Source organism: Geospiza fortis, unplaced genomic scaffold (genome assembly GCF_000277835.1).
Source record: "Geospiza fortis unplaced genomic scaffold, GeoFor_1.0 scaffold596, whole genome shotgun sequence".
Taxonomy (NCBI): Eukaryota; Metazoa; Chordata; class Aves; order Passeriformes; family Thraupidae; genus Geospiza; species Geospiza fortis.
The window spans coordinates 66,327-78,885 of NW_005054634.1; positions in this window are offsets into that span (position 1 = coordinate 66,327).

Here is a 12,559-nt window from a genome sequence, read left to right on the forward strand (position 1 = left end):
TTATTTTTTTCATAAGTTTTTAATGGTCTTGGTCTTGAGTTCAGAGTTCTTACATCATGCAGGGTACCCTCCAAAAATATTAGTTTCAAGTTCTTTGCTGAATGTTTAATAAATTGCAAAAACATTTCCTAATGGACTTCGTGCAATAACATCTTTTACAGGATGAGTCCTGGGAAAGGTGGCAGAGTTCAGGACGAATGACAGAAAGGAGAGAGGGAAATAGTATTTGTCCTTGGAGAAATGATCCAGAAAAGGAGCTGGAAAATGGAATTGAGCGCTATTATTTACTTATTGAAACTAGTCTGTAGATAGATATGTGATCGCCTCCCAGAAAAAATCGAATTTCAGTGCAGACAGATGAAAAGTCTAATTTTTTCATTTCTTTTGGAGACTTTGTCTATTTATTAATGTAATTCGTCCACATTAATGAGCTGAATCAGATCAGAGAGTACTAGTAACAGTGGAATAGAAAACAGCACTGAATATTCCTAGAAATCAGAAATTGAAAATACCTGTTTAAAGCTAATTCTTAGGCCTACTGTAATGTGATACTGCTTGTTGGTAATTATCATCCTGTTAATCTCCCACCATTGGCTTAATTTGCATTTACTATTTAAGCCACACCTGCTAAAGATAAACAACCTTGCTCTAAAGATTTCTGGAGCTGATAAATCCCGGCCTCATTTGACCTTCCTCAAATGCCAGGATCTGAGCAGGTGCCTGAACAGAATATGAATTTTAATCTCTCCAAGGTTTAGCACAAGCGATTGAATCCATATTCCCTGTCCATTGTGTTGCCTGGAAGCAGATCATGGCTTTTATTATTTCTTGCATGTTCCCAGAGTGCTCAGATTCCTTAGCCCTCATCTCCAACCCCTTCTGCCTGGGATGAGAATCCCAGAGAGACAGTGCCCTCAGAGGGTGGACAGGGACACAGTGACAGTGCCAGGGGCCAAAACCATAACCCTGTGTTAACTCCATCAGTCAAACTTTGATGTAGCCCTGTAAATCTGATAATAATCTAAGCCAGGCAGTAAACAGAAGTAGTAGCAGTATTATTGGATTTTTTTTTCTGCCTGTGAAAAATAATACTGTCACAGATTGTGGAGCTTTTTCCAGGTAAGCTTAGAGATAATATGGTTTGGATATCAGGAGTGAGGAGCCCTGCAGTTCTTTCAGGCTTATTTGAGTTTTATTGTCTTATTCTGAGAGCACTTTTGTATTTTCATGCTGAGCCTCTCCTTGCATGAGGAGCTGTTTGACGTCTGTGCTATAAAAGCTGCGGTTCAGATTATGTTTCTGTGTTAGCAGTCAGCTAGAGTGGCCTGGGGCTAAAGATTCCGTAAGAGGGAAGTATAGTGATCATTTTTTATAAGATGGGAATTCTGGATAAATTTTATCCCCCGACATTGATTAGCAGAGAACTTTCCAGTGAATATTCGGTGTTGGTTGCATTTATTCAAAAGAAATTCCAGTTCTGTAACATGCTCAGGGAGGGCGCTGGAATGAAGGGATCCAGCGCTGGAGATGGGCAGCAGGTGGCACCCACAGACCGTGGAAATTCCTGCCTTGCTGCATCCAGCCAGGTGAGAATGGCTTTTAAAACCTGCTGGGACCCAGCTTAACACACATTTACCTTTCCTGGGTTACACATTTGGTGTTTGAAATAAAACAAATGGGATTTATCCTGTCTAGCAGCGTTTGCGGTGTAAAATATGCCCACAAAAGTTGTCTGCTGCCTTAATATTTGTATTAAAAACTTTATTCTTAGGTGTGGTGCATAGATTAACAAGTCAAACAATAGAATGGAAAAACAATTAGAGTAGAAGTGTGTTTCAGAGGCCTCCAGCTTGCCCAACCTGCCCATTATCCTTGGAAAAAAAACTTACTCCAAACTCCCATGCTGAGGAGGAATGCCATAACTCTGGCTGGTTTTTAGGAATACATAAATACATTCTGGAAATGAGAAGTTAGGAGGGACAGCTTTTCCCCCAGTTGCAACATAATCCTTTATCATTCACAGTCTTTCTTAATCTAGCTCACATCACCTCCTCACATTGTTTGTGTTTTGTTTGTGTTGTTTGGTTGAGGAATCACTTTTATCCTGCAGTGGAAATAAATTGTCTTTTTACACACAGATAGTTTTATGTTCTGTTTTGATTATGTTAGTAAAGATTTTAAAAGGAGATTAGTCCCCAATGTACATTCTGCTATTTTAGAGTTTTCTAAGTTTTCTCACAGTGTGTTGGTGGCCTAAAAAATATATCTTTATTAAAAAACATAGATTTTGATTTGTTGAATTCAGTGTGCACCAGTATGTACTTTTAAATGTGTAAAAAGGAACATTATCAATTATTTGTACAAATATGCTCAGTGACTGGTTTATAGTAGTTTATATTTCCAGGTTGTTTCACTGCAATAGGGCCGTTCTTAATACAAATGCATAACTTGAGTCATGGAATGGTTTGGGTTGGAAGGAATCCTAAATAACACCTGGTTCCAACCCCCTGTCTTGTACCTTTCACCAGACCAGGTTGCTCCACCAACCTGGCCTTAAGCACTCCCAGAGTTGGGATAACCACAGCTTCTCTTAGGTAGTTTCCCCCCTTTCTTCTCATTTTGCCTTCTTTCTTAAAGGTTTTGAGAGGGCAACATAAAAATACCACTTGGGTCTTCATCTTCACTCTTGAATTCTTTCTCACAACATATTTGCATTCTTGGCCCACGCTCCTGATGTCAAACCTGAGCAGTCATAAAGATCTCATTCAACAGGTGTGGTGTGAACTGGAGATATTCTTTATTAATTTATTCATTCTGATCCATGGAAAATGTTACATGGAATGATTTCTTGGTATCATTGCAATAGCTAATAGAAGGAAGAGGTTTTATTCCTGGATATTTCATAACATGATTTGCATAGGGGATGACATTTTTTCATCAAGGCATTAGATCCCCAGACTGCCAATTTCAGTCTGACAGCTGTTGGGATTAATATGGGAACTACTTGCTTCTATTCTCCGAGGCTGGGATTATCTATTGGGATTTTTGTTTTCAAACAAATTTGTTGCATTTTGTTGAGTTTACATGAAGCAATGGTAATTAAACATTTGTGTGTCTGGCAAAGCAGTTTGTTGCTGGCAAACACCTAATTTACTGGCAGGAAGGATACAGAGATTTATCTGGTTTCATGGTTGAATTATTATAATCTCTGAATGCATTTGAGGATGTGAATCTTAAATTTGGACCAGGGATTGAAACACTCTAAGTTTCATCATGTTTTTAGGAATAGAACATCCTCTAGCATTACATCCTGGCATGGTGGCGAGAGGATGTGGATTGCTCTGACTAATTTTGGGAAAGAATGGAATTTCATTTTCAAGAAAACTGGGAAGAGGATTTTCTGCTTGTATAACCCAAAGGTTTTCCCAGCGGAATACCTTCTGAATCAGGACATGGTTTGTCAAACACAGCATCATGAATGATGTAACATAAAACCTGGGGTTTGCTCTGTTAATGTCTTCACAACAGTTCCATTTAGGATGGCAAAATATTTAGCAAGGGAGACTGTGAGGCTTCCCCAGTGTTGTAGAAACACTGCTGGAGTAGGAGGCTCACTCTGCTTCCCTCCAGTGGGTGCTGATACACCTCAAGCTGAAAACACTTGGCATCATCCCCACATTTACATCTGTGTGGGCTGGAGGTGCCTTTGGAGGGGGAGATCTTTTCAGGCTACATCTGAGGTCATGGATTAGGTGTCATGCCACCCAGGAACAGACATTCTGAGGAACTGGTTTCCTACTATTTGTTCAAAATTTTGAAAATTACAAATGAAAAACAGAAAATCCTGTTCAGTGTAAAAATTCCTGCCTGTAAACATTGGCTTACAAATGTTCATTATAAAATTCTATGTCTGAGTACTGAGTAAATTTCTCATCACATCAAACTAACTCTAACTCAATTTCTTTGTGCCTTTTTTCCCTCTTTTTTGTTCATCCCCTCACTCCTTTCATTAATCGGTAAATTTCTCATCTCAACACATCAAACTAACTCTAACTCCATTTCTTTGTGCCTTTTTTTCCTCTTTTTGGTTCATCCCCTCACTCCTTTCATTAATCATTCCTCTGAATAGCTCCTTCTAACTGAGCCACCATCATTCCTATTTATGATTTCTTCTCATGTTTTTATTTCCTTTTGCTTTCCTGTGCTCCAATTCCTGTCCTCCTTGCTTTTGTTCCTGCTTTCCTCTTGCCATACCTTGCTTGCATTAAAGGCTTGCTGAGAGATTGCGAATTTACTCTGTCTTGAGCGTGCCTTTCTTTCTTGTTCATTCTGCTCTGGCTTGATGGTTTCTATTGATTATTAATATCTATACAAATTAAGTATTAACCAAGAGCATGGAGCAGGAAAAAAAAGTGAGGGTGGGGACCCCTGGCACAGGCTGCCCAGAGGAGCTGTGGCTGCCCCTGGATCCCTGGAAGTGTTCCGGAGAACACAACTCAGGATGTTCTATGATTCTACAACTCTACTTAGCAAAACTTGCTTTAAGCTAATTATTTGTGGCAGTGCCAGGGATAAAAAGTTCAATCAAGATGCCAAGCAATTAATTTTAATTTAGATATTATTATAGAACAAGGGGAGACCATGAGGCTTCCAAATGTAACAGGGCCAAGGATTAAAACATAAATGCCTTGGTACATTTTTGGGGGGTCAGGAAAAGAAGCTGCTTTTATTTTTCCTTACATAGAGATACAACTCTACAGAGAAGATAATTCAGGTTGTTTGTTTTTTTTTTTTTTTTAAAGGAGCCTACCATATGGAGCTTTAATTACAATTGGCTTTAGGGAAGTCAAATAATCTTTTGTAAATAAAGTTGGAGGAAATGCTGTTTGCTTCTGAAATGGTTCTAGATGCTTTCCTTCTGCAAAGATGACAAATAGGAATGTTGTTTGTGGAAACACTCAGCCGTTTCCAGGAGTGTTACCCATGTGCAGGAACAAAAAAGGGCTTGCTAGAATTCTTTGGACTATGCACAGGACCTTATTTAGGCAAATTCAGGCTAGCCAATCATGCCTTGAGTGTGGAATGTATGAACAAAAGTGTGCATCCCTTACTTGATGTAAGGAAAAAGTCAGGATTTATTCAGTTCCACCTTCTCCCTTCAATCAGTCCATAACTATATTTTTCCACAGTGAGATATGCATATTTTTTTAATGACTCACTGGAGGATTCACCTTTTTCAAAGAAACTAGCTGTACGTAAGCTTAAAGACTTTTATTGTAGTTTCAGACTGAATTTCAAAACTATTTAAGGCAGTAGCAGATGTGTAATAAAAACTTCATGATCTTACTCAGAAGTACACAAACCAATGCCAATATGGTCACTATAATCATCAGGGAATCAATGTATTTTTAGAATTTATCCTTCCTACTGGCCTTGTAGGTGCTAATTGGAATGATAAGTGTGCTACAGAATACAACTGAGCCATGGTCAATGTGTTAAAAAAAAAACAACACAAGCAATGATGAGATACGGCAACGTTTTAAGGCTTTGAACATTTCCTTTTTCAGATGGAATATTCATACTGCTGTGTTTAAATTAAGGAAGCGAAGGATTTTACAGGGCAAATTGATGACAGCCTGGTATGATTTGGCACTGGTCACAGGCAGTCATTTGCTCTTTGAAGTCAGACAGGTTTCTCTGTCCCACTCAGACTGACAAAAATCTGGTTGGTGATAAAGTGTTTGCATGAGCATAAAGAGTTGATTCATGAAGCCAATGAAAACTCTGCTTTAAAAGAGTTGATGAGTCTCTGACACAGCCCCTACAAAAGCTTTATCTCAAAGTAGAGGGAAAAAGTCCTTTTGGAAAAGCTGAAGTGTTTGTTCTTGAGGCAGCAGGATCATCACTTCCATCTTGCCAAGTCCTTGTCCCCGTTCCTGGGTCTTCAACCTATATTTGGGTAACGAATCCCAGTGAACAGCTCTGTCAAGTGATACCAGAGGATTCAAACTTGAAGATTTGATGGATTAAAACTGGTGAAACACATCAATTAAAAGTTCAGGTTCCAATTAATCTTATTTACTTATTGTCTGGAACAGATTTAGCAAAAAAAGCCCCAAACATGCGAGCTTGAAATACCATTTTGACAGCAGCTTTTTTGTTGCACGAAAGCAAGAAACTAAACTTTGGAATTCACATTCCTTCTATAAATATTTAACTGAAGTAGTTCTTTCTGTAAGAACAGGAGTCTTTCTATAGGTTTAAAAATTGCCCAATCTGATAATGATAAGGAGCTGGTGGTTTTTTTCTCTCTTATTTCCCACTCATGCACTGATAGACAAGGAATATTGCAATTTATGTGAAAATTCTAATTTTTTTTTTTGTTTCAAAGCAACTTTGTTTTCTTTTAACTATGGAGGACCGTTTTTTTTCTTCCATTGCTGACAAAATTTTCTTACAATGAACCAGGATGTGAATTGGGATCCAGAAACTTGTAGTTTGGGCAAAAACAGTTTTATGCTGGGGAATCTGCAGATAAACCCAGATACAATTTGCGTGTGTGTGTGTATATACACTTATAAATTAGATCCAATAATTGGTGCCCTATATCAGGATGATAATGATAATGAATGAAAATATCAGGAAATTAATGAATTCTGTAAGTTTTTTACTTTTTCTATTTAAAAACAAAACAGACATAAAACCACCCAGAGAGGTTTTAATAACCAGAGTTCATAGTATAAATTATTAATTCCCATTTGTAGGGAACTACCAACTACAGCTACCAAAAACCCCAAAATGTCCATTTTCATCCTCCATAAAACCTAAATGGGAATTCCCAACCAGTTCCTTAAGAGAAAGCCAGTCCCTTCCCGAATGGGGTCCCTCGAGAATTTCTTGAGGCAAATTTGTTTTCAGATTTGTTCCCTCCCAGGGAGTGAAATTGGTTTAAATACTGGAAAGACTCCTTGGAAGTTTCCAAGTCTCTCCCAGTACCATGAGTCAGATATCTCCAGGTTGTGTTGTGCCAGATTTGACGTCAAATGATAATCCAGTGGGGTTTTCCACTAGACTTCCTAATGGAGATTCAATGGGATTTTACTGCATAAAGTAACGGGATTTTGTCTGAATCACCCAAGCCAATATAAAAAATCTGGTCCTGTTAACAGGCTTGTTGAAGCACATTTTTAAAGACTTAAAATGTTGAGGAAAAGAAGTAAAATTTTAATTTCTATGCAGTGATAAAAATTTTGAATATTAATTAATTAGCATACTAATGCAGCACGAAGTCCCTGCTCTGGGTAGTCTTGGTGGCGACAGCAAGCTCTGATTACTCCTGATTTTCAAATTATCTCTGCTCTCCAAGACCAGGGCGTGCTTTTACAAGAACAGTTGTTGCTGCTCACTGGAAATTTTCTGAGGAAGAAAGGAAGTATTGCCTCATGGCTGGGTTTGGCAGGTCCTCTCTGAAATTCAGGAGCTGTTGGTCATGGGTGGCCTGGTGACATCTGCCCTGGGACCAGCATCACTGGTGACCTCTGTGGCTAATGAAACTTATGTTTTTTGTAATTTTACTGGATTGGTAATAGATCCAACAAGCTTCCAGCATTTGAGGATTTGGGGGTTTGTTGTGTTTATTTTTGTTTATTTTTTTTTGTTCTATTTGGCCAGAAACCAATTCCAAGAAGTCTTTATTTTCCCACAGACTGGGAATCCAGCTTCTTTGGCGAGCTGCAGTTGTTCTGTAGCTGGGCTCCCACACTGCTGAGCATTCTTGAGCAGAGCTGTTGTCTTCATCTCAAAGTGAAAAAATTAAAGTGTAGATTCGTGAATTTGGCTTTGGCGCATTTTACCCTTTCTTAAGTAAATAATAATTTCAAACACGTGGAACTCAGTTTAGAAAGAATACATTTTCTAAAGATCTTTTAAGAGTAGGCTCAGAACATTGTCCAAAGAGGAATAAAGATTAAAACCCCAAATGGCAGCTAAATAGATGACAAGTGCTACTCCTATCCCAGTCCTGTGGAAAACAGCAAAATAATGGGAATATGGATTTTTAAGCCATGGTTAATAGAATGTCACCTGTACAACATGGAGCTTGATTTTACATGAGGGGAGTAGATTGCTGCTCAGTTCGGAGCTATCGAAAATTCATAGGAACTGTCTTTGTCATAGAGTTTTTAAAAATCATCTCAGTTTCTATTTCTCCTGTGTATTTTGCAGGGATAAATCTGGAGTAGGTCTCAGGGACTTCTGCCCATCCCTCAATGCCCAGACAGGAAAAGGAGTATTGCTTATTTTGCTATCAGCTTATTTTTTCCAGATAAGGAGATCACCCAATAGTTTCCCACATTCTTGAGAGTTGGTAGTTGACAATTGTTCATAAAAGAAAGTTAAAATCGTCCAGGGGATTACTGGGTGGAGAAATTTCCAATGTCTGCCTTAGCAACTCACTGTCTCCCTTTTTATTTTTTTTTAAATAAGCACCTTTATTATAACCAATATAAATAGATCCATTGTCTCATAGCACCCACAGTTGCAAGACAAACACAGAGGAGTTTGTCCTCACCAGCAGTGAGGTGAAGTCAGTGAGATTGTTGATGGCATGAACCTTGTTGGGTTTGGCTGGCTCCCAAATGCACATATTAGCAGAGAATCTTTCACCTGACGAGGATTAATCGTGCTGGAATGTGTGGCAGCAGGAGGAGATGTATAGGAGCAGCTTGCTGTAAACAAAGTGTGGTTTTTTGTGATTATGGTTTGTTTTTATGTGAGTCAGACTGGCAGTGATCTGGTGAGGTAATCTGCCAGGGAATGGGATGTGGCATTCCTCTCTCCCTCCATGCCCCCACCTGAGCAATGATTGGATTAAAGATGGGCACAGTGTGAATTGATGGGGCTGCCTGTGGAGTTGTGTTCTTAGAAAGGAGCAGCATGGGTACAGACCCAGCTTATCAACTGGCCCACAGCAATATTAGATGCAGACACTGATAAGACCTATATTTAGGAAAATGAGGACAGCTGCACTCATGCAGGTGTTCACTCAGCTCCTGTGCTTGGTGTGTGCCTGTGTGTCTGCCTCTCCTTGTCCCACTGTTGGAGTGTGGATAGACAGCAGCTTTCATATGGCTGAGGGGACCGAGACATCCTAGAGCACCCAGAACAGGAGCAGTGTCTGTCACAGCTTCCCAGGGTCACTGGACAAGAGAAAATGGCTCCAAACTGGGAAAAATATGGGTTTAGATAAGATATCAGGAAGAAATTCTTCACAGTGAGCTTGGTGAGACACTGACTTGGAGAGCCACAGAGGCTGTGGCTGTCCCATCCCTGGAAATGTCCAAGGCCGGGCTGGATGGGACCATGAGCAGCCTGGGATAGTGGAAGGTGTCCCTGCCCATGGCAGGGGGTGGCACTGGATGATCTTTAAGACCCCTTCCAACCCAAACCATCCTGTGATTCCTTGATAATACCTATGTAAAACGGTAGTGACCACAGAAGTATCTGTAATTACTGATTCTTGTGTCATGTTTTCGCCCATTTTAACTGGGTACCATTATGCCCTTCTAGAAGGCACAAAAGTTTTAGGAAATAGAAAACCTACCCATTGCCATTCATTTATCTTATTTTCACAACTTCAATGCTGTTCATGTAGAAAATTGGAAGTTCTAACCAGGTTGCTGGGATTCTATAAATGGTTTGTATGGGCTTAGCCTTACTTTTTTATGGAATGAGAGGGGAAATGGGCACACAGTGTGGCCACATGAGTCACAAACATCTGTCTTTGTGGGTGTCCTATTTGATTAATTAAAGTTTACAGCCCTTTCAGCTTTCTTCACACCAGGCCCCCAAACAGCATGTGAGTAATTTTGTACTTTAGGGGTTGCCTGGAGGTGGCAAATTTTCCCAACTTTTGCTGTATTCAAAGGTGTTTGTCTTTCAGGCATGAAATTCAGAATGTAGGGGTTTTATTTTTTGGCTTACAGATGTCATTAATGTCTGCCCCTTGCTGGTGGTAAATATGGTCTTAAAAAACTGTGAGGATAAAAGAAATGGGAGCTAGGGAGAGAAGCTCTGTCTTGAGCTTGACATGTTTTCCACATGGTTTAGTCATAAATTCTGAAAACAAATTGCAGCTTTTCTCTGTTGGGATGACTGAAAATCAGTAGCAGACGCCTTTAATTCTCCCACATTCCAGGTAATAGGACTTTTCCAGGAATGGCTTCGCTTGGTTCAGAGACTGTTCCTGATGTGCCAGACTGTAAATGTCAGGCTTGGGCAGGGTGATGATTGCTCTGCTGTGTCCTCCTCAGCTGTTACCAGTGTGAAATGAATAAGGATGTTTTGGCTCTTGCTGTAGTTCTGATTAGCTGAGCAGTTTTATGGGTTTATTTTGCCTTTTTAAACCATTTCCATCCAGCATAGCACAGACAGGTTCAGTTTTCCTGCTGGAATCTCCTCCAGCTTTTTATTCCCTGAATGTGCCTCCCTTTTTCCCCTGTGCTCTGTGGCCAGCTGTCTTGATTTGGGAATGGTGCTCCTCAATTTAGGGCTGCCACAGAGATGCTCCAAACTTTAATGATTTCTCTGGATGTCTGAAAATCTGTCTTGTCTCACAGTCTGGTACCTTGTGAATTGTTTTCCCTCTTTTAATATGGGAAAAAAACCAACCTTACCGCCTATCCACAGATCAAAGAGTTCAGAATTTTTACATCAATAATATATATAAAATATCAAAGAGCTTGCTCTCCTGAATGTTTCCAGATAACTTAACAGCACCAGATACCTGTGTTCTCCTTCACTTGGAAGTAGGACAACTGAAATACAAAGTCAAGTTTATTTGCACAGAGAAACCTGTTAATGACTGTCACCATTAGTCACCACTTGATGTAGAGGGAGTGGGTGTGGGAAGAGAAAGCAAACATAATGGAGAATCAGATATTTCCAGTCATTTACACAGGTGGCCTAAGCCTTGAGTACTTCTAAGTGCCTGTTTCACTGCACTTTGTTTGAACTTAAGTTCAAATTTTGCTTTTTGTTTCCCACACATTATTACAACATTGCCAAGGAAACATTTGCTTTAATGCACCTCTGTTTAATTTTCTAGATCCTCACTAGAGGTATGTATGGAATCCTATTTTCTACCCAGCTCTAATGATCAGTGCTATGTACACCCTTGTCTACCTGATTTCTGCTCAGGTACCCAAATATTCTCTCCTTATCTCCCCTCAGATAAACAACAAATCAAAGCAGCAATCATTTCCAGTTGTGCTCTCAGGAAAAACTGAAAACAATTTTGCTAACAGACTTCTCAACAAATGTTGGGAAGCATAATTTCATTTTCCAAAGTGTAAACTGCTTTTCCAGCAGTGCTCTGTCAATTAACTGGCAAAGGCTTCATCCATCAAATATCCGCAGTGACCAGCTGGAATTTGCTGAAAAATAAACATTTTGAGTCTTATGTAGGAGTAAAGGTTTGGCCATTGGTCCAACATATGATTAGGGTTATAACAAGGCACATGCTCGCAGCGGAAATTGACTTTTTTAGGGAACACAAACCAATGCTTGCTTGAGTAGGAGCCTCTGATTTTTCCAGGCGTCAAAACCAAAAAATAAGCGCTGTTACTTTGGATACTTTCCTTGGTTTTGCTCCAAATTTTAAGAAGAATTCACTTATCTCCTGAAGACCCATGGTAGACATGCAGTCTGTTACCAGTGCTGATATCCCAAAGGGGAATTGAGCCAAAATGGCTTGCCAGAAAATAGTTTCTGTAAATCACTTAAAGATGAAGGCAATTTCACCCTCTGCCCTCATGAAATATCAGTATTTAATAACTTTCGATTTCTTTCCATTTCTCCTGATTTCTTTGATTTGCTACAAAATGTACCCAAACACGGTCCTGAAACAACTGAATTTTCACAGTGAGAAAAAAATAAAGTAGAAAAAGAATTGAAAATAAAAATTATATTTTTTAATCATTTAATAATAGTGTCAAAACTATTTCATAATTGGTGTGCATCTATGAAAGAGCTTATTTTTGGAAGTGTGAGACATAAGATGTGTTTATATGCTACTTTTCTCTCCAAATTTGAATTGGATATTCTTGCATCAAGTGCACGTATGGTCTTCACTACATACATGTCTTATATTTAGAGGTGGAGAGGCTGCTGAAAATCAGGTGTTTTGACTCTGTGTGGCTATCCAAAAACCCCTTCTGAAGGTGTTGAAGGTCAGTAGGTTTAGAGGAATATTGTTTAAAACATAAAAACTGCAAAGCCTGAAAATGGTGTGTTGCAGCTTTTTCCTTCCTTTTTTTTTTTTTCCTTCTTTTTTTTCCTTCCTTTTTCCCTTCCTTTTCTTCCCTGCCTTGTCAAATCCAGCACAAGCTCTGAGAGACAGCTCTGCAGGCTGGACACATCTCCAGGATCTTTGGCAGCTCATGGGCTTGGCTTGATGTGTGCAGAGCTTTGTTGTTCCTCGCTCTGCTGCCAGGACACACACAGGAACTCATGTGTTCTCTGCCTGGCTGCCCCTTGCTCACCTCCCTTTCTCCCAAACAGC